General features: G+C 38.9%; 1 protein-coding gene across 2 annotated transcripts in view; it reads right to left on the bottom strand.

Annotated features, from left to right (window-relative positions):
• Nucleotides 1-24,096, bottom strand: part of npepps (aminopeptidase puromycin sensitive) — a 131,334-nt gene that overhangs the window by 106,100 nt on the left and 1,138 nt on the right. The window lies entirely within an intron of this gene.

The raw sequence follows: 24,096 nt of genomic DNA, 5'->3' as shown, positions 1-24,096 counted from the left end.
CTTCATCCTTAGAATGAAGTATGGCATGAAATGGTAGTTCTATTAATAATATTCCTGAAACAAAATGTTTCTGTATCTGAAACATGTTGCTGAAGTATTAGAAATGCAGCATTCTCTGTTCTTTGCTTGTGTTTTCAGCAGCTAGTACTGCTGGTGACGAAACAGCCAAAATTTAGGAAAATGTATTTGTGGTTTTCAGATGTAAATCTGGTTTCTGCACACTGGATTACATCTCCCAATACTTTGACTAAAAAGCAACGTTTCAACCGAACAGAGCCTTCATCAGGCAAATGACTCACATGACAGGTAAAAGGGAATATAGCCTATAGGCAGTAAGCCAATGACATCACACTGACCTCACTCTCAGCCAATTAAGTAGGCTATAGCACATTGGCCATTCAATAATAAGTAAAAATAGTGCAAATACATACAAACATTTAATAATCCACAATAGCTACACAATGGAAAAAGTAGCAAACGGCATACCAACAAGCAACAAGTAATTTTTTTTACATATCATATATAAGAATAATAGTTAAAAGTATATTTACATGGTATACTAAGCAAAAAAAAAAAAAAATAATTAGAAGATGTGTGTGTGTTCATTAATCATCATTAATCATTATTGTTTTTATTATTTTACTGTCCTTTTGTCTTAAACTGGTCTTTGTGTTTTTATTGTGTTGTTTTTATGGTTTTTGCTATTTTTGATTGTACAGCGCTTTGGTCAAGTGTTGTTGTTTTAAATGTGCTTTATAAATAAATTTGGATTGGATTGGATTGCTTGTGATGTTTTTCCCACATAAGTGAGGCCACAAGGACAACAGATAAGATGTAGCACCATGCATGTTATGTACATGTAATGGCACCACATATAGATATGTCCCAACCGGTGTGTGGATGGCTGAATCTCTTACATTTGTGCGTGTAAGTGCATTGGGTGCAGCTACCACACCTGTAATTACCGTCTGGTACAACAGGGAAGGTCGGTGTGCAATGAGGGCGCATATCCGATTTGACCAAACAATCTCATAGATTGGTCACCGACCTTCCCTGTTGTACAAAATAGGATTAATGAACACAGGAGTAACATAAAAACTGGGGATGAACGTAACCCTGTGGCTGTTCATTTTAAACAAGCCGGTCATAATGTCAGTGCACTGAGATATGTTGGTGTGGAAAAAGTGGAGAAGCTTCATAGGGGAGGTGATCTTGAAGAAAGGCTTCTCCAACGTGAAACTTTCTGGATCTATTTCCTCAATACCACTTCCCCCAATGGTCTAAATGAGGAATTTGATTTTGTGATTTTCTTTTTTGCCGTCTGTTCCAGTACCCTAGTATGCCAGTGGCTAAAAAAACCATCTTGTAATTGTTTTTTTTTTTTTTTTTTTTATTATTATACCATGAGGTCTTTTAACTATTATTCTTTTACTTACTAAAAAGCTTTTACTTGTTGGTATGCCGTTTGCTACTTTTTCTATTATGCATCTCTATATATTTTTCTATTGTGGATTATTAAATGTTTGTATGTATTTGCACTATGTTTACTATATTATTGAATGGTCAATGTGCTATAGCCTACTTAATTGGCTGACAGTGATGTCAGTGTGATGTCATTGGCTTGCTGCCTATATATACCCTTTTCCTATCATGCGAGTCATTTGCCTGATGAAGATGCTGTTGGGTTGAAATGCTGTTTTTTAGTCAAAGTATTGGGAGCTGTAATCCAGTGTACCTTACAAGCAACCAATGACAGCTCAGACCTCCCACTCACCAGGTCAGTTATTTCAAATAGATTTCCCCATTTTTCTTTCCCTCCATACTGAAGCTTTGGTATATGTCGATTTTTGGAAAGTTACCATAGCGTAGGTATCTCCACCGAAAAAACCTGGATCGCTGTGCCATTGGACCTCTGAATGTTTGCTCTGTTCCAGTACGCTGTGTCTAGGGTTGCCACTAACGACTATTTTTCTATCGATTAATCTATCGACTATTTTACCGATTAGTCAATCTAAACGGTTAAATTTCCTCCAAAAAAACAAAATTGACCATTTCAAGTTACACGTGTGTTGTAATGTAAGAATGTCAACATGTCCACATGTTCTGGATTTAGGCTAGCTCTTTTTACTACTAACTAATGCTTACATTACAGTGTGAAATATCCACATTATATAATACCACTAACCTATTTAAAGACACTCAATTTCAAAAATAACGTATATAACCAAAATATTTTGAGCAGTAGTACTTTCATAGCAATATGACATTTTATCTGTGTTCAGTAGTATAGAGAGAGACACAGTAAATCAATGACAAAGTCCTATCCGCTTCTGTTTTGCTCCAGAAAATGATGTCAGATAGGTCTATCTGCAAAGATATGGCTTAGCTATGCCCCAAACTCCTCAATAATAATAGTACTCTCCAAGAAATTATGAAGAATCGTTGACATTTTGTTAGGTGCAGCGTCTTTTAATGCTACCCCACAGTGAATGCGCAAGTGAATGCGATGATAACAAAATTTACGCTGTTACGCTGACCGATAAAACGCTATTCCAAAAGCAAAATCAGACATGTTATACATCGTTAGAAAGCTTATACTCTCACCTACTGAATAAATGAATTGTCAATCAATTTGACACCAGCAATATAAACCTGCAGAAAATAATTGTAACTGAAAGTGTTGCCCAAGTTTCTCTCTCAGCTACTTTAGGCCTTTCTACTGACCATCCTAATAGCCCAGTAAATAAAACATGACTCCCCCCATCTTCCCCTTATACATCAAGTATTGATTTTATATGACTATTGCGAAATATGCTAATGACTGTACAATCTCGTTCATTGACCTACAATGAAAAACAATGTATGTTTTGGTGTTTGCAGGGCTTTATGTTGGTATTAAGTGCTCATTAAAAAGGAGAAATAACATTTGGAAAGAAACACACCTTTTATTATCAAGCATAGTAACATTTTATGTTCGGGGTCAATTTGACCCCAGGAGAAATATTTAAAATGTCAAACATTTCAAATGTTTAGGTTCAGAAAACACTTCAGAACATCAGTAAGTAACATATGACAGTTATTCAATAATGAAGAAACACCAATAAAAAGTAAATTAATCACGAGAATTGAGTTTTGATAAAAAATGAACATAACTCAACTAGGTACCCGTGGGTATCAATTCTTCATTCAGACGAGAGTCAGCAGTGTCAGCATTCCAAAGGCTTGCTGTTGCTTCACCTTTTGACTTGTACACGCCAAAATAAGCAACCCAATATAGCATTGCTAGTGGGCCACATCCAGCTTTTTCCAATTGTCATCATACACACGCCTCCCCTCTAAGTTTGTCATCTCAAGAATATCCTTTTGCATTGATGGTGTTATGAAGAGTTCAAATGCAGACTTTGTCTTGTACATGACTGCTAGCATATCTGGTGGGGCCTGGAAGCATTTTGATGACATTAGCAGCACTAAGTCTACCCTGTCTTTCAACTGGGGATCCAGACCACAGTAGTTCTCCATTTTTGGAAGTGAACATGTCAGTTCTTGGTGGTTGAGAGATGACAGGGGGGTTTATTGTGGGTTGAGAGATGAGAGGACGGTTTATTGGTGGTTGAGAAACAAAAGGAGGGTCAGAATGTGGTATCTCAAAGGCTTCATTCTCATCATCAGAGGAGGATGCCACATAGTCAGGGTCCTCCTCAACATTATCCTCAGTCTCAGACATATCCACAACTAAATCACTTTCACCCTCCAAGATCTGTGAGAGAACCTCGGTGGCAGAAAATATACGCCTCTGTCTGGTGGTCATTTTCAAAATCTTTAGTTGAGGCACAAATGCAAAGATAAATGGTTTAGAGGACTGTGTGTGCAGCCCTTATTATAAGATTGCCCCCGCCCCCACGTTGTGAGAATGATCAGAAATCTCGTGGGAACTATGTTTTCTTCTCTCACTCTCACTCACATTAATGTGAAAGTGCCCTTAGCCAACACAACAAAAACAAGATCAAAGTGATGGTTTTATATAACAATAGAGTTTGGGGTCAAAATGACCCCAAGAACACCAATGTGTACAGGACATTGAAAAAAATTTTTTCAGTTAATATCATGTTTGCCATGTTTTCCCCATAAAGTTAGGAAAAGTCATGAAATATCTAGCTGAAAAAAGTATGGTAACCATATTTTTAGAGACAGTAAATATTGAATGGGGTCAAATTGACCCCAAACATAATAGGAGGGTTAAATGTTTTTGTCCTCATGATCATATACATTCACCCAACATATCTACTGCAATGTCTCCTAGCCGCTAGGGGTAAAGGCCTTTACTATGTCGTAACACTAAAGGCTGTTTTATACTTCTGCATAGTACACGTAAAAATTGGTCTGTGTAGGGGTTGTGTGCAATGTGCGGCTGCAGACCACGGTTTCTCCTCAAGAAATTAAAAGCGCGTAGTTAGTAACCAGTGCCCACATACGCCGCAAAGATGATGATTGGTTGACTGCTGACATGCGGTCACTGGCATACGGCTCTGACTAACAGGTTATGACAGTTGATTCATAAAACCGATAGGCAACGTTAAATATGCGACTAAAAGCGATTTTGTCAGGTGAATGTCTTCATTGCAACAAGTTACATCTAGATGAGCATTTTTGTGGTCATTGGTGCAGTATCTAGTAAGTTTGGAAATATGAATGAAGGTGTTGTCTTTTGAACTATATCGGTCAGTAACAAAATCTAATTACGTGGCCTGCGCAACCCGTGCAACATGCCGCACATGTATAAATGATCTGGCCCTTCGCACACAACGGAAACAATGCAGACTACGCAAAAGTATAAAACAGCATTTAGATGGTCCGGCATGTATGTAGAGCCGCAGCGCATCCTCACCGCAACTAAAATAGGCGTCAGACACATAGGCCTATTCCAATCCATTGCTCAGCAGAGAATGCACATTTCAGAGCGCTTCAGAGACAGATAGAATAATAACACATAAATACATATTTCAAGTAATAAATACGACATTGAGAAAAAACGAAACAAAAGACAAAATATCAACTCGCGACCTGCGTGCTGCGCGCAGAGTAGCCTACCGTATTATTTATTTAGACATTGGCAGATAAGAAAATTTTCGGTTACGCTGACCTATAAAACGCTATTCCAAAAGCAAAATCAGACATGTTATACATTGTTAGAAAGCTTATACTCTCACCTACTGAATAAATGAATTGCCAATCAAGCCAAATTGCACTAAAAAGGGCGACAACGCCGCAAGCAACAAGTATGGTATTACGCACAGCTATTTAAGAAGATAGCCGACCCAGGCGTCACAGGTGCATGTATTTTTCACAAACGGATTGTCCAAGACAATATATGACCACTCATTCGCAAAAGGGACATCTACGCGTAAAACCAAAGGTAAGATTGTGTATTTATTAAATGTTTAGTCCCAGATATTGACTGTAGAATGACATGGTATAATAAAAAAAAAAAATTGTCTCGTTTATTTCGACATTGGCAGACTACAGCATAAATTGCGTCTTTTGTTTATATGCAATGTTAGTAATTGCAGCGAGAAACTGCAGCTGTAGGTCGTTATGTTATGGCAGCAACGGAACGAAGCGGACTATATATGTATTAGGCTACCGTCATTGTTTCATTATACCAGAGTGTTTTCGCGCGTTTGCACAGAAACTCAGAACCTATCAATAAAATGGTTTAGCTACTTCTCAGCGTAATGACAGATTCAAAGACTAAACGAACTCACCCGATACGGTCTTCAAATGGATGCAGGCTCAAGAAAAGTAATTATTCATCCTCTCAAAAAGCTTTTACTAACAAACTTGGTAGCTTAGCATGCACTCTGGGTGGCACTGTCTTCCACTGCTTCCCCGACGTTCAGACCCTCCCCTCACTGATAAAAACTAGATCCTACGGTGTCAGATTACTCGCGTCGCCATGGATGTCGCTTGCCGTAAAGAAGTTTACTAGATGTCGTAGCACTTAGATTTGGAGCTCCAGCTTTTCCGCACCCCACCTAATAAAAAAAGTCCAAATGGTGGGCAAACCATATGGCGGACATAGGTGCTCCCAACAGAATAAGTTGTAGAGCACATTCAGATGCATCAGTCCATGACGTTTTGTGTTGATCTGACTTATGGTGTGGGAGTTATGGCCTTTTAAAGTATGACCCTCTTGTTATAGCGCCACCATCAGGCCAACATAGGTGATTTTTAGTGCCTGAGTAGTGGGGGGCCATAGGAACCCACCTGCCAAATTTGGTTGCTCTAGGACTTATGGTTGCTGAGCCTCAGACATTTTAGTGGAGAAACCTTCCACGCCCCAATTAAAAAGTCAAAATGGCGGGCAAACAATATGGCGGACATAGGTGGTCCCAATGGCAAAGTTATAGAGCACGTTCAGCTGCATATGTCGATGAGGTTTTGTGTTGATCTAACTTCTGGGTGTGGGAGTTATGGCCTTTTATGCATTACCCTTTGTTATAGCGCCACCATCTGGCCGACATAGGTGATTGTGCCTGAGTAGTGGGGGGCCATAGGAACCCATCTGCCAAATTTGGTTGCTCTAGGACTTATGGTTGCTGAACCTCAGACACTTTTAGCGGAGAAAAATAAGAATAATAATAATCCACCAGCTTCGCTGCTTGGACCCCTGATAATAATCCTAACAAATACAATAGGGTTCCACCAGCTTCGCTGCTTGGACCCCTAATAATAATCCTAACAGATACAACAGGGTTCCACCAGCTTCGCTGCTTGGACCCCTAATAATAATCCTAACAGATACAACAGGGTTCCACCAGCTTCGCTGCTTGGACCCCTAATAATAATCCTAACAGATACAACAGGGTTCCACCAGCTTCGCTGCTTGGACCCCTAATAATAATCCTAACAGATACAATAGGGTTCCACCAGCTTCGCTGCTTGGACCCCTAATAATAATAATAATAATAATAATAATAATAAAATGTAGTTTCAAGCAGTAGCTAATACACAAGGTCCAAGCACACGCAGCCAGTATTACACCACTTAACAAGTGGATAAAAATGAGAAAAGGCTAATGGTGTGATCGCTATGGTCCAAACCATTAAGTTACCGAAAAATAATGTTGTAGATATTCCTAAACTGCAATGTGACATTCAAAGTTTTAAAAAGAAACTGAAGATATGGAGATAAATCTGAGGCATCTGTTGCAAAATGCATGACGTGCCACAGCACAGTTAGAATTTAGAAAGGAAATTTATCATTTCTGGGAGTAGGGTTAGCACAACTGCAGCGTAGGTCAGTCCAAAGAGGTCTGCTTCTTCAACCGTCAAAGGAAAATAGACTGTTTATTGTGCTGACAGGGAGTCAGCAAGTGTGATGATCAGACAGTGCTTGTTTGTAAAACAACTGAATGGATCAGCATTATGTGAACTTCAGGTTCTCCATAATACAATGTAATCATGTTTTGTATTGTTGAAAAACTGATTTCATGGGGAACACGTTGGTGTGTTTAGTGGTAGGGTGCTGACTAAAGATCTTAATACTAGAGCCCGACCGATATATCGGTTTTTTGACGACATCGGGATCGGCAGTTATGCAGCCGATGTGTCCCGATTTTTAAATAAGTATAATAAATAAAAGAAACATTGATTATTTATCTGTACTTGCCTGTTCGAACATTGTAATTGCTATTTACTAGAATTATCCAGTAGAGGGAGCTCTAATACAAGTGTGAACTGCAGCAGCTGACGCGCTACTTCTGTAATAAGACGTTTGTCACTCGTGCCTCATCCAATATTCTCCACTGCAAGACTTGTCTGCACAGATTCGATTGCCGCAATAAAGGTATGTATATTTAGTGAAAGTTCTTAATTAAATGCGTTTATACGACCACTATGTTTATCAATCCTCATTATCAAGCGAGCGAGCTAGCTAACATATTTGGTTCACTTTAGCAAGCTAGCTGGCTAGCAAGCCTTTATGAAGTGGCAGGGAGTACATAAGCAGCGTAGGATCTACATTTCCAGAGGAAAATCAAATAAATAACCAGCCAAAATAAAATGGTGATTGAATGCATCACACATTTGTTATTTTATCTGAGATAATGATATTAGCTACTATAAGATGCTGTGTCAATAGCCAACGCGTTATTGCAAGCGAGTGTGTCATCTAGTCACGTGTCATCGTAGCAAGTTAACCAGACAGTAAAAACACCAATAAGGCACTTCTAACGTGGATCATTTTAAGCCATGTTATCTAGCTTTGTCGTGATAACATGAGAGAAGGATTGCTGTTGGAGAAGTGAATCAACCAACACTTAGCGTGGGTAACCTGCACGAAAGCGCATTGTAGTTTCTTGCACCACCAAATTCTTATGGACAAGCCTCACGTTACGTTCATCCATTTAGTTTCATCTAACGTTACACTTGATTCACTCATTAGCTCCGCTGGATAAAGTCTTACTCTTTGATATCATGGAATAAAATATAATTCATTTACTGAGAATATATACTAAGAAATAATAACAAATTAATAACAACAATAATAATAATATTCATACAAATACATGTTTGAAACTGGAAAACTGATTTTTTTAAATTAATTTTTTTATAGATGGCTGGAAAAGAAAGGAGTAAACGCAACATATGGAGTTATTTTGAATTCACACCACTTGAAGATGGTGTTAATATATATATATTTAATTTAATATCATCTTTTACATTTTTTGATCTATCAAAAAGTTATTTTTGTGTTTATTTTTATTTTTTTATTTATAAGTTAAATGTTCTCAAATATAGAAACTTTTATAAAATAAGTTTTTCAAATTGATTTGAAAATGTTGCACTTTTTGACAAAATATCGGTCAAAACATGGCAGCATTAAGGTAGGGCCCTATAGTTTCTGTGATAACAGAACCACAGATGGAATCGCGGAATTGAGAATTTAAAAAAGCTATAACACAGATTCCATAGGGCCATTAAGTCAGTGCTAAAAGCTGACTCAAGATTTGAAAATATAACTACGTAATGTGAATGTTGTTATAAATAAGTCATTTATTCAACACTCATTTAAAAAAATCAACAACTATTTACAGCATAGCATAGTCTTACAAAGAATCTGACAACAATGTACAGACTTGGAATGCTGTGTTTTCAACAACAACAAAAGAAATTAAATTTAATTAAAATAAATAATATCAACGTTTTTGCACTCCACAAAAAACTTGTATTCAAGTCCTGATTGGCTACTGAATCTTACAACAAGCCTTGGAATGCTGGGCACATTTAAATAGGGATGGGAATCGCGAAACGGTTCCAAGTTGTCCTATTCATTGAAATTGTATGGCTCTGAGCTTGTCGATTCCGCTTATCAAAGCCAGCATGTTTTTACGACAGCTGCGCATTGCAATACAATGACGTAATGCGTTGGGGAGGCACGCACGCAGTTGGTGTGCGTGTTAGGTGTCTTAGGTGTTTGTTTTGGACGGCAGCTGTCACAACAAATTTGATCCGGGCTGCCAACCTTGATGCATTCTGTTGTGATAAATATTCTAAGATGACTCAGCAATTTCTCTGGATTAACGGGTTATTTTCTAGTCTGAAATGCGATCGTATTACGAAATGGCTACACGTCATGTAACGTGCAAGTAGTTGGCTATCTCCCTGGATACAAAGTAAATGTTTTTACCAATAAATAATAATAACTGCGATTTTATCCATGGAAATAGCTATACAAAAAGGCAAAATAAATGTTGTGTTTGCGATTGCCGTCGTAGATGTCAGAAGGAAATGTCACTGACAAAAAAAAAAGTTTCCTCTCTTTGCAGTGGTTTGGGCTGGAAACGAGCTGTAAGAGCGGGATATGCACAACACTGCCTACTTATTGGCTACTAAATCTTACAACAATGTACAGCTTTGGTATGCTGGGCACATTTCAACAACAACAAAATATCTATGTATCTGTGTTACTGACGGTTTGGCTAGCTAGCTAAGTTAGCTAAATGACCATGTTGTCGTGCACATCAATGTCACCAAGCTAACGTTATTGATAAACAAGTGAAGTCGTTATTTAGATGGCGATTAATAAATCATGTAATGTTACAATGTATCGAACGTTACATTCATGCTACTAGTTTAACATTACCTACACACTGCTTAAGTTAATATAAAAAGAATGTACTTACCGACGAGATGAAGTGATAACACAGTTTGTAGTGAGGTTGGTCAGCCTACTAAAGAAATGGTGCCTTGCTAGGTACCGTTAGCTTGTGATAGTTGGAAGCATCAAGTGTTGAACGTCACTATGTACAATGAGGGTAAAGAACAGACCTGCTGTTTTCCTATAGTGCGTTCATGTTTTAACCAACAGGTGTCGCTGGTGAGCTTTCCAACCAAGCCGCCCCACTGTAACTGTAGTTTAAAAAACATCTTAAATACGTTTAAAAAATATATATATAATAATCCCCGAATGCTTAGGCCCGGCGGCCCGCCGGGCTTGCAATACACTGGCGGAAAACCCTGTATGCTATAAAGCATCTGTGCATAATGCACAGGTAATAAAGGTTTTTATAAAGTTCATATTGCAGCATGTCTTTAACTGGGTTATAAAGTCAGCAGTTCAAACGGAGCTCAATGAATAAGGAAGATAAAAACATAAAACAAAGTCTTAACAGGCCTTGCTACATAAAATGGCTTCAACACATCAATGAGGACTTCCCTGAAGCCGTCCAACAAAGAAGGAAAGAACTACTCCCAGCAATGAAGGCAGCTCGAGAAAGAGGTGACATTGCATACTTGAGATATGACAAACTTATTGTCCATCCACCCAGGGGCGTGTCCAGGGAGTGGAATCTGATTGGCCACCCCAGGTGCCACCCCATTATCGTAAACTATGATTGGCTATCTGCCCAGTCAGAGGCGGGACTTAGTTTAAACCGTTTGACGAGTAAACCAAACTTCCGTGTATAGGCGCAATTCAGTCTTAAACCCGACAGGCAGTAATGCGCTAGAGTAGTGTCTAGCCTACCAAAAACCCAGAGAAGATGATCTTGCATTGATTTGGAGCTGAGCAGCAGCCAACTACACACGTGTGTATCTCATGAAGAAGTCTCCTCGTCAGATTCCCGGCTGTCTAGCTACTTGTCGCATGTCTTTCCTGAAAGATGTGAGTATACTTTTTCAGTGTTTTCCATTAATGACCTAGACTGTGGTGGCCCGCCATGGTCTAATTTGTCCCGCCACAGTTTCATGATGAACCGAAAATATTTTTACACTTTTTTGCATTTGTGATGCCTGGGTACCTTCCAAAATAGCTGTGCGCACAACACCTGTTGATTAACGGCGTTGTCGCCCTTTTTAGCACAGTGTGGCTTGATTGACAATTAATTTATTCAGTAGGTGAGAGTATAAGCTTTCTAACACATATATATATATGTCTATAACATGTCTAATTTTGCTTTTGGAATAGCGTTTTTTAGGTCAGCATAACCAAAATGTTTTCTTATCATCGCATTCACGTGATAGCAGTAAAACAAAGACGCTGTTAACAAAACCTTGTCAATGATTTTTCGAAATTTCTTGGAAAATATTATTATTATTGAGGACTTCTGAGCATAACTAAGCCATATGTTTGCTGATAGACCTAGCTGACATCGTTTTCTGGAGCAAAACAGAAGCGAATAGAACAGTATCGCTTTACTGTCTCCATCTACTGAACATAGATAAGATTTCATCATTGCTAGAATTACTGCTGAAAATATTTCGGTTATATACGTTATTTTTGAAATGGAGTATCTTTAAATAGGTTAGTGGTGTTATATAATGTGGATATTTCACACTGTAATGTAAGCGTTAGTGGTGTTATAGTTTTTGTGAAACATCGAACGGTGATGACGTGAGAGTTAGAACATTGCCAAAACGTGGTTGACGGTTGAAAATTGTTTTCATATTGTCCTATCCCCATACAAGAAAACATACAAGAGTTAATTAATACACATTTAGGTTTTTTAATCCGATAGCAATGTTTCATCTTAAACCTTCATAAGGGGCTCATTTATATGCTTTATAATGGACAAAAAGCATTTTATTCATTTTTGGAGAGGTACAATACAAATGTCAGCTACAAAAGGCAATGAGAGTTGATGAATACCATGTCCGCTACCTATAAGATAAATCATAAATCGGTATTAAAGGCCCCCACGCAAGAAATATGGACTTTTGTGTTTATGTGTTGACCAATGTGTTTATGATTAAATTGTTTACTAGAGCACAAAATTGTTTACAAGAGCACAAAGTTCTTAATAGATCTAGCCTCTTAATTTTGTGCTCAACGTGCACCAGATTGATGCATTTAACCTTAAAATGTACAAAATTTTCTCCCGGGAGACCATGCCCCCAGACCCCCCTAGAGGGTCCCAGGTACACCGACCATAGTCTCAAAAAATCATGTGGGAAACACTGATGTTGTATGGTGCCACTTTGTTGTGTTGTGTTGTGACTGGTAGGTCTATTTATCTTTTAAATTAAACTTTAAACACAGGAATGTAAGACACTGTAATGTTAGCAATTAAAGTAGATATGGGTAGTGTGTAGTGGAGACAAAAATAGTAAATTAATGCTATTCTGACGTGTGCATGCGTGCGTGTGTGCTCGTACTTCATGCCACCCCTGCATAAGTCAGTGCCCCACTTGGGCCACCCCAGTCAAAAAAGTCTGGACACGCCACTGCATCCACCTACCCAAAACCCACCACAACAAAGAAATGCCAATGCTCAGAGTTTGGCTCATTAGTCACCACCATTAGGCATTTATACAGTACTTTGATTACTTAACCTCACATCTATAGCACATTATTCTTAACACATACTATGGACTACAACAAAATCTGATTTTGAAGGCCAGATCTTTAAGCCCTTTGATTCCTCTACAATTGACTCTTACAATTTTGATGCTGACCCAGACCTAAAATTTTTTCATCATTTTTTCATCATTTGATGCCTCTAACCTCTGTAGTTTTTATAATGAAACCAGTTTAATGACTTATGTGTTTCTATGCCCCCTAATATATTCTCTACTTTTCATTTGAATATAAGAAGTCTTTCCAGCAACTATGACAAATTCATTCATTATTTATCTTCACTCAAACATTATTTTTCTGTTATTGCTTTATCAGAAACATGGCTTACAGAGGACTCTAGAGAAATCTTTAAATTACCTAAATACAATTCGGTTCACTACGTAAGAGAGAATAGATCTGGAGGTGGAGTATCTCTGTTTATTCATGGTGACTATGATTTCAAAATTAGGGATGATCTCTCTCTGAAGTCAGATAGGGCTGAGGTGGAATCCGTTTCTTTTTTTTAGAGCTCTCTGGTGTCTCTGGCAGAAAGAATGTTATTGTTGGTGTTATTTATCGCCCACCTCACTCTGTCATCAAAGATTTTAATGAAAGTTTGTCCAGTTCTCTTGACCTGATAAACAATGAGGATGAACTCTGTTACATTTTAGGAGATTTCAATATTAACCTCTTTAAAAATAAATTAGATACTGGGGATTTTCTTAATATTCTTTATTCTAGTTACTTTTTCCCTCTTATTCATAAATCTACACGAGTTAATAAGAATTCTGCAACTTTGATAACATCTTAACTAGGCTAACTCTTTGAGTGAAGGAATGAAATCTGGGGTCATGTATTCAGATTGTCAGATCATTTTCCTATATTCCAGTACTCTTTAATCAAGGTTAATAGAGCTAAACATAAAGAAAATAATGCACAAAAGAATTATGAGCAAGTCAAATATTTCTAAGTTTAAAGACATGCTTGCCAGTATTTCATGGGACGATCTATATGAGGAAAATAATGCTGATTTTGCATATCAAAATTTTATGAAAGTTATTAGCTTTAGTTTTAATGAATGTTTTCCAATTGGCAGCCCTACCAAGAAATACAGTCAAGACTTCAATAAGCCTTGGTTTACAGTTGATTTACTGAAGCTGTTGAGGAAAAAGAATAAACTGTACAGAAAATATGTCTCAAATCCTACTCCTCTTACCCATGGTGTTTATAAATCCTATAGAAATAAATATATTCATTCCATCAGATCTGCAAAAAAGAAATATTTAGTGAAAAATTGAAGAATATTATTGTTCTGTACAGCCCTCCAGGTCCACTCGGCTCATTTCTGGACGAGCTGGACACTCTCCTGAGCTCCCTCCCTGAGGATGGCACTCCTGCTATTCTACTGGGAGACTTCAACCTCCCACCAGAAACCTCCCAACTGTCCAGGGTTGCCTCACTCCTCCATTCTTTCGCCCTATCCCTGTCCTCCTCCCCCCCCACACACAAGGCTGGTAACCAACTAGACCTTGTATTCACCAGAGGCTGCTCCATTCCCCAACTTGCAGTGACTCCCCTCCATGTCTCGGACCACTTCTTTCTTTCTTTCTCCCTCTCCTATTCACTCCCCCTCAATTCATCCAATAGCTCACGCACAGTAACTTTCAGGAGAAATCTCCCTACTCTGTCACAATCCTCCCTCGTCTCCACTGCTCTGTCTACACTTCCCCCTCCTGCGTCTTTCTCTAACCTGCCAGCTGACCTTGCCACCTCCACCCTCAACTCCTGCCTCTCTCAGTCCCTCGACTCACTTTGTCCTCTTATCTCCAAACCAGCACGCTCCTCACCCCCCTGCCCATGGCTGACCGAGTCACTACGCTCCAGCAGAACATCACTGCGGGCTGCAGAGAGGAAGTTGAGAAAATCCCGATCCTCTGATGACCTGACCGCATACCATACCCTGCTGGCGACTTTTACATCTGCCCTCACGTCTGCAAAAGCCTCTTTTTTCCAATCCAAGATCAGCGCATGTGTCTCTAATCCACGTAAACTATTCTCCGCCTTCTCTTCCCTCCTCATTCCTCCTCCACCCCCACCTCCCTCTTCTCTCTTCGCAGATGACTTTCTGGCCGCCTTTGAAGGAAAGGTGGCTACAATCCGGAACTCCTTCACCCATCCAGTGAGCCCCCCAACCCCCCAGGACAACCCCACAGCCACACTGACCTCCTTTGAAATGCTGGAGGACTCCGATGTATTACAACTCATCACCTCTCATCGCGCAACCACCTGTCCACTTGACCCCATCCCATCTAAAGTTCTCCAATCTATCTCCAGCGAGCTCCTTCCCTATCTGTCTTCCATTGTTAATTCCTCTCTCTCCTCTGGTCATGTTCCCTCTGTTTTTAAGATGGCTCATGTTACCCCACTACTCAAAAAACCCACCTTAGACCCCTCCGATGTAACAAATTATCGACCCGTATCCCTTCTACCCTTTCTGTCCAAAACCCTTGAACGAGCAGTTCTTAAACAATTAACCTCTTTTCTCCATCAGAACAACCTGCTAGACCCTCACCAGTCTGGCTTCCGATCCGGACACTCAACAGAGACTGCACTACTAGCTGTGACGGAGGCACTTGCCACTGCAAGAGCCTCACGCCTTTCCTCTGTCCTGATCCTTCTTGACCTGTCTGCAGCTTTTGACACGGTCAACCATAAAATACTCCTCTCCACCTTGGCTGGGATGGGAATTGCCGGGACTGCCCTGTCTTGGTTCGCTTCCTATTTTGCAGATAGGACCTACCAGGTAACCTGGAAGGGGTCTGCCTCTGCCTCTCATCCACTTGTTACGGGAGTGCCGCAGGGATCTGTACTGGGTCCTCTGCTGTTCTCCTTATACACCAGATCTCTTGGTTCAGTCATTAATTCACATTGTTTTTCCTATCATTGTTATGCAGATGACACACAACTCTTCTTTTCTTTCCCCCCCTCGGCCACACAGATCAATGATAAGATCTCTTCCTGCCTGGCTGACATCTCCACCTGGATGGCCAGCCACCATCTGAAGCTCAACCTCAACAAAACTGAGCTGCTCTTCTTCCCGTACAAGACCTCCTTGCTTCGTGAACTCTCAATCACGGTTGATGGCACCACAGTGACTGCCTCTCACTCTGCAAAGAGCCTGGGGGTGGTCCTGGATGACCAGCTGGACCTCAAGGAGCACATCAAGGCAACATCACGGTCCTGCAGATTCCTCCTATACAACATCAGGAGGATTCGACCATACCTGACGACGCACTCCACCCAGCTGCTCGTCCAGGCTACGGTGACCTCTCGCCTTGATTACTGCAACTCTCTCCTTGAAAACCTGCCAGCTTGTGCCATACAGCCACTACAGATGATTCAGAATGCCGCTGCCCGACTCATCTACAACCTCCCCAAATTCTCCCATGTCACTCCTCTGCTGCGATCACTTCACTGGCTACCAGTCGCTGCCAGGATCCGATTCAAAGCCCTGACCCTTGCCTACACTGCCGCCAACAGGACAGCCCCCATCTACTTGCAGGACATGACTCAATTCTATGTGCCTGCTCGACCACTCCGCTCTGCGGCAGCAGGGCGTCTTGCAACCCCTCCCACCCGCCCAAAGGGATCACAGAGCTTCTCCACCCTAGCTCCCCAGTGGTGGAACGAACTCCCCGTCCCTCTCCGAACCTCCCCCTCACTATCCATCTTCCGCCGTGGCCTGAAGACTCATCTCTTCAGACTATACCTAGAATAACCACCACCACGTTGTATATATTTAAAAAAAAACAAAAAAAAAAAAAAACCCTTTTCCTATCACTTGTTACATGTTGCCCCTTCCCTGCACTTCTTGGTAAATTGTATTTGTCCTAATACTGTAGCTTATTCTTCTGCCTAGTTTGGCTTTGCAGATGTCAGACCAGGATAGTGTTCTTTGTTCTCGGCTAGAAATAGCTTTACAAAATAAGTAATTGTACCTTACTGAACCCGTGTTCAGCAGTTGTCTACGATCATGAAAATGCACTTTTTGTACGTCGCTTTGGATAAAAGCGTCTGCTAAATGAATGTAATGTAAAAGAGGTGTTCAAAAGATATTAAAACTACATGGAAAGTAATAAATCAGTTGTTGCAAAGAGAAAAGACTACCCCAGAGCTACCTTCAGTCTTTTTGGATGGAGAAAATTCTCTCAACAATCCATTTGATATAGCTCAAATTTAATGAATTTTTTGTTAATATTGGTTATGAATTAGCCTAGCTAACAAAATTTCTGCTTGTCAAGGTAATTCACTGGATTTTATTCCAAGAAATATTCCTATTATCTCTGCTTTTAAGCCCCCTGATATCCAAGAAATAAGTGACATACTTGATTAACTAAAAACATCTTCAGCTGGTCATGACAATATTTCTGCATTCTTTGTCAAACAGGTGAAACAGTCAATATTGCAGCCACTTGCTTATATCTTTTCTTTGTCTTTGGAAACAGGCGTTGTGCCAGAGGATTTAAAAGTTACCAAAGTTATTCCTCTGTTTAAGGCAGATTATCCATGTTGTTTTAATAACTATAGACCCATATCTATTTTGCCATGTTTTTCAAAAATATTAGAAAAAATTATATACAAAAAGATTATTTTTCATTTAGATTCTAATTCAATTCTTTACAAACATCAATATGGTTTCTGAAAAAATCACTCTACTTATATGGCTCTGCTTCACCTGATTGACAAAGTTACCTCTGCACTTGATAATAATGAATTTACTTGTAGTATTTTCATAGACTTTTCAAAAGCTTTTGATACAGTCAACCATCATATTTTATTGGAAAAGTTGCATAAATATGGTTTTCACAATACTAAGTACAAATGGTTAAAAAATTATGTCTCCAACAGAAGACAGTTTGTTTGTGTTAAAGGTTGCTATTCCAACAAGGCCAGTCTACTTTGTGGGGTTCCACAGGGGTCCATTCTTGGACCACTATTATTCCTTATCTATATTAATGATCTGTCTAATGTCTCAAATATCCTTTCTCCAATAATATTTGCAGATGACACAACCCTAGTTCTCTCTCATTCAAATTTCAATTCACTGATAAAGGACGCTAATGCTGGTTTAACTGCCTACACTACATGGTTCAGATTAAATAAATTATCTTTGAATATAAAAAAATCTAACTATTTTCAGTGGCAAAAAATCATACTCAAAGGATTTATCTAAAATTACAATGGAGTCTGTTGAGTTGCCTCAAGTGTCAACTACAAGATTCTTGGGAATTATTGTTGATGAGAGTTTGAGTTGGAGAGAACATACTGACTGGGTTAGCAGAAAAATACATAAATCTATTAGTATAATAAGGAGGTTTAGTCATCTTGTCACCTCAAAATGTCTCCTTACTCTTTATTACAGTTTAATTTATCCCTATCTTTCATATTGTAATATAGTTTGGGCGAGTACTTTTCGTACTCGCCCAAACGTACTCCAGAAACGTTTCGTCATCAATATTCTCAAATATGTGTTTTTATATACAAGATACATTCAAGTGAAGGAAATATTCCTGAGCAGTTCCAGACTTACTTCAAAGCAAATTCACAGGTTCATTCTTACTCAACTCGTCAATCTTTAGATCTTCATCCTCCTAAATTTCTCACTTGCAGAGGTCAATTTTCGATAAGATTTCGGGGTACCAAATTATGGAATGGCTTTTCCCACCTGGCAAAAAACTGTTCCTCTATAAAATTTTTACAAAAGTTGCTTAAAAGACCAGTTAACTGCTGTTTTGTAACTGCTTTTTCCCATGTATTGTTGTCCATGTATCCATATTTTATTTGTTTCACTCATAGTGACATGTATCACACGCACACACACTCAGCACACACTCACATTTTCTGCTTTTATTTTGATATTATTATTGTTATATTTGTTGTTATTTATATTTTGATATTAGTTTTCCATCACTTTTATGCAGTTATATTATTTTTTGAATGTGAAGCTTATGTTTTTATAACATTGTGAAATTTTAACATTATTTAGGTGGAGGCTTCAAATAAGCCCACTGGTTTTCTGCCTCTCCCTGCACTGTATATTATGTTATTTGTCATTTGTGTATTTTTTAAATTGTGCAAAAATAATAAAACTAAACTAAAACTAAAACTAATTGGTTTCAACAAGAGTCCAATGCCGGAGTGGGTACATAGCATTGCAATGCAGAAATGTTAGCATGTCCACAAGCTTTGAGCTAAGCATGCCTCTCTTTTTTCCTTAAGCTTATTAATACATTAGAGGTTTGGATTGTTATCATTTGCTTTCACTTTTTAATTCTTCATTATCTACAAATAGTTACTTTTAGTTGGCATGTGTCCGCACTTTCACCAATTAGGAGCCTGATTCAAACTCAGCCTATAATTTGATCAGTTAAAATACTTTTACTTCTCTTATTTAAATAGTTTGCAATATACTACAATCTGAATATGGGACTTTTATTCTTCGTGGCATGCATAGCGATTTTTGACAATGTGGCTTAGGGCAAAAAATCCCTCTAAACATGAAGAGAACCGAAGTAAGAAAAATTAATAACTTTTAAAAATTCTAGGATTGCAATTGTGGATGGAACAAAAAAAAACAGCATGCACTGTGGTACCCATTTTGGACCGAGTTTAAGAAAGATTGTTGCAGTTAACAGTTTCAGATGTAAAGGCTAATTGCTGCTCTATATCACTACGTCGCTACTAAAATAAATGGACATTGGGGATGCATTAAAAGAATGAAAGGGAAATATAACTGATAAACTATATAAACAGTTTTGCCATTAATGGCATGGTGCATCAGTAAGAAGGCACAAAAACGGTCCATGGATAAGAAAGGGAATGCTAGTAAGCTATCGAGTTAACTATCATTCTAATGTGCTATTAAGACTGTAAACAAACTGAATGCGCACCAGTACCACCCACCGGTTTCGTGGCGCCTTCATGCAATTCAACCAGGAAAGATTTCAAAACTAAACTAAAGCACTGAAGCTAAACTCGCTTAATTTGTGATTAACGTTTGTTGAAAAGCAGGCGATGACTCGCTTCTTTGCTGCCACTCCATCTCCACCATCTTTCAAGTGTGTTTTTATTCTCTCGAGAAAGTAACGTTGTGACTACGCAGTCAACTTGCAAGACCTGTTTTCTATCTTGACAGGCAAGATTTTGGTCTACTACGCCCTAGACAGAATACACCATTTTGGAACACAGCCCAACTAAACGTTTTTAAAAAGTAAACCTAACTAATCGATAACGAAATTTGTTGCAAACTAATTTTTATTGTTGGTTTTGTCAACGTCATCGATTTGTTGTTGCAGCCCTATTTTGCACCACTGTATATTGTCATTACTACTAGACACGCTGAACAATAAACTGCATTCATTTTAACCTGGCATTCCTCTTTGACTCTTACCACTCCACACCCAGCAGTATTAAGGTCCTAGCATAGGCCAGAACTTAGGATATCTCCACTCCATAAACACTCTACACACTAGTGTTGTAGCAGGAAACACAATTGTATTTATGCAGGCTACGCAAACCAAACATGTCTGCATCTACCAAGTTAGATAGCAATTCATATAAAGCCACACTACTGGCAGATAGCAGCCTCCGGGCTATTCATAACTGTTAGCACAGAGGAAATGTTGAAACATTATTTTTGATAACTGAGATAACATTAAATTAATCCCATACCAATAGCACCAGGTAAAGGCTAATTTATGCTTCAGCGACAAAGTGTCGTACTACAAAGTGTCGGCCGGTAGAACTTTGTCGCACAATGTTTTGCATTTATATTTCAGCGACAGTGCGCGTTGGTATAATAGCAACCAGATGCCAAGCCCAGCAGAGGTTTGTTTAGGCTACAAAAATGGCAGCGCCACTAATGTTGTCGTAAAGTTTCTCTCAACTGTGAAAACTGCCTGACTTGTTTACATTTTGGACAGATGTGGCTAGTGGCTAAATCTATCGCTGTTCCATCACAGCACTTTCGACACAAGCAATATCTGAAGCGCTATCCTAAAAATTGTCAGGCAGTTTTCAAGGTCGGGAAAAATTTAATGAAAGCGTCCCCATGGCAACCATTTTGCCTTCGTTTCAACCATCCAATCACAGCTGCACGACACTTAAGACGGCGTCTGCAACCTTACAAAAATCAGCAGGTAGGCAACACCCGTCGCCAACCCTCTAAAAGTGTCGGCTTGACGTCAAAACTGTTGAATTTGCATAATTTTTGTCCCGCGACACGTCGCACAACACTTTGTCTCCGAAGCATAAATTAGCCGTAAGACTACACACGTTCCTTCACCACACATATACTTCCGCTGTTTGGTGTATCCGAGGGGTTCCTTACAGCAGCATTGGCTAAAACGCAGGAACAGCGATGCAACACGCAGATAGCATATGGAAGGTATCTGGAGAAAATAAGGATAGGGCCATTGTCCTGAAGTACAGGTTGTTGAAAGAAAAAATGCAAAGGCAAAAATACACAAATACTGTAATGAAATGGCAAGTGGCAGTGCTTTTAATTTTAAAGACATTAGAGGAGCGGACTGAGTGAGACTACAGGTCTGATGATGATGAATTGGAAGTCAGACAGGGAAATACGGTAGCTCCTTTGTTAAACGTGGATGAAAAAGGAAGTGATAATGGAACTTTAGATGAGGAGCTGGAATGGCATGCAGGGGGGACAGAATGTAGTACATCTATAGTCGATTTATTTTATTCTATTTGCCGAAGGGTGGTTTCCAGGATGCTAGATCACCAAAATGTTTTGTCTAAATGTAAAGTACTGTCCTGCGGACATCATTTCTGATATCAAAATTTCCTTTTTTGCCAAATGTGGTGAGAATCGGGTAAACATTTGAGAAGTTCGAGAAAGGCCATCATTTTTCAAAGTTCAAATTTTGCAGGTGGCACTGTAGCACCACATACAGTGCCAGTTGCATGCCTGTCATTATCATAAAGCAATAGTGAACATGCCTGCCAAAGTTCATGAGTACGGGGAAGAGGTGAAAATGTAGGGAGAAGCTGAAGAAAAAATAATAAGAAGAATTCTAGCAAAAACAATAATGGTCCTACGCACCTTTGGTGCTTGGGCCTCTAAATATATGCAAATTTCCGTATGCCGGGAAGGTCGTTCAGGCGGCAGCGCCAAATGAAACCCTAAACCACTGTAACATCAGTGACAACAGGCACTCAAAGCCTCAAAGCTTGCAATGTACAACATGTTGTACCAAAACTTTAAAGAAATTAAAATAGATCCACGTTAAGAGTTTTATTTTTGCAATGCAATTTGAGCATGCTCTATTTATAACAACGTTCTGTTCAATTAGAAAAGGGGAAAAAAGCTCTTTTTTTACTTCAAGGACTTGTTACTGTTGCTACTGTAGGGCATGTTATTTTAACTAATTCCCATGGCTGCCCATGAGATCTATTGATAAATTTAATAATTTAATCTTTTTTTTAAAAAAACTGCAATTTCTTACAGTTTAAGAAACTTTTAAACTTTTTTCTTTTTCCATGGTTTTCAATGACTTTGCCATGACTGCTCCACGACATTCAGGCAATATTTTCTTTTTCTATGACAAACAGCCAGCCTTACTGATCAGTAATCCCTTAGAATTCACCAAAACCGATCATTCACAGCTGCTCTTTTAAAATTTTCTGCCGGGGGGTGGGGAGGGGGGGTGCCCTACAGGGATGCAGTTATGCATTTCGACCCCCAAAACTTACAGTTACACCCTTGCGATAATCCGTGAAGCAATTAAGTCAATTCTACAGTATGCTCATTGATTAACCCACACCATTTTTGCCTATATGTGCACATTGAACAGAGAAAGAAAATTCTGAAAAACCATTTATGTGGTTACAAGGTACAAGTAACACCACTGACAAAAAGGATGGAGCAATGATTCTTTGAGTTGATGTATAACATTTTTTAATACATTGAGGAGGCATTTTTGTGGATCCATTATGTTTACAACCCTTATACCCTAAGTCTTGAGTGACAAAAATGAATTGCATTTCAAGACATACTGCAATTCCAAACACTACTATTCCTGTAGAATGACCCCTTACAATGTGTTAATCCTTCAGCTATACCCCCCCCCCCCTTCAATAAATATAAAATATTATTCGAATTTTAACATTTTGCCACAGGTTTCTTTTTATAGCCTACATCTTAATGTATTGTGCTTGTCTCTTGAAGATGTTCCAGAACTTAAAATTCAAAATATGTAGCTAAATATAGGGACACAACGCATCAAGTAGACAGTGGTCGTAAAGCCGGACCGACCACAGTCGCTGCCATGCAGTCATCACCTAACCCCTATTTTAAGACAGGAAAAAACCCTTGAAACATGTTTTTGAAATCATAGTTTTATTCTTGGTCAAATGAGCTCAGTATTCAGGCAAGTGCATTTGAACCCTTAATGCCAATCACCAGGGAAAGGTATCCTTACTGCAACTTTACTATCACACAAGGTCAGTTTCATTTTTGGCTCAGAGTAACAAGCATTTCAATTTTTTTGTTAGAAAATTGGTATTTTTACTGAAAAGAAAAGAAAGAAACCAATAATTTTTAACCAATAAGTGTTTATATTGAGAAACAAAAATGAAATGTTAAAACAATTTCTCAAAACCATTGCTACACTAATAGCAGTGTTTAGAGACATCACAAGTGCAGCTGATCACAGAGTGTAGGGGATGGAAATCAAAAGGACAGGTTCTCAATCAATAATCTTTTACCAGATTTTCTTACATTAGTTCACTAGCGGTAAAGCATGTTGAAATGGCCCGTAAAAATATATATATATTTTGACATTCGAGGCAATGAGAAATTTACTGATATTAAGAGACAAACATTAAAAACACGAATACTACAAAAACATACAGAAATCAGACATGTTTCTTAGTGTGTGCAAAGCACATTTCGTATCGAGTTAGCATGCTTTGGTAACGGCTAGAATAAGAAACATCGCAGGCCTTGCTAGACGCAATTTGCGCACAACAAATATTCGCGAACCAATGAACACTGTAAACACAAGAAACATATTTATCAGAGTGTAGGGACTTAAAAGCTTCAACATTCGCCGCCGGTTTAACGTCGTTTTAAACGCAAGATGTGTGTTGTATGTTATAGACTACTGTTAACCTTGGCTCAGCTAGTTCTAGAACTCTCAGCACTTTTTAACGTATACGGTTAGGTTATATAGCACTAGCTTT

This window comes from Anguilla anguilla, chromosome 2 (genome assembly GCF_013347855.1).
Source record: "Anguilla anguilla isolate fAngAng1 chromosome 2, fAngAng1.pri, whole genome shotgun sequence".
Taxonomy (NCBI): domain Eukaryota; kingdom Metazoa; phylum Chordata; class Actinopteri; order Anguilliformes; family Anguillidae; genus Anguilla; species Anguilla anguilla.
The sequence above is the reverse complement of the archived record's forward strand: the minus strand, read 5'-3'. Positions and strand labels throughout refer to the sequence as shown.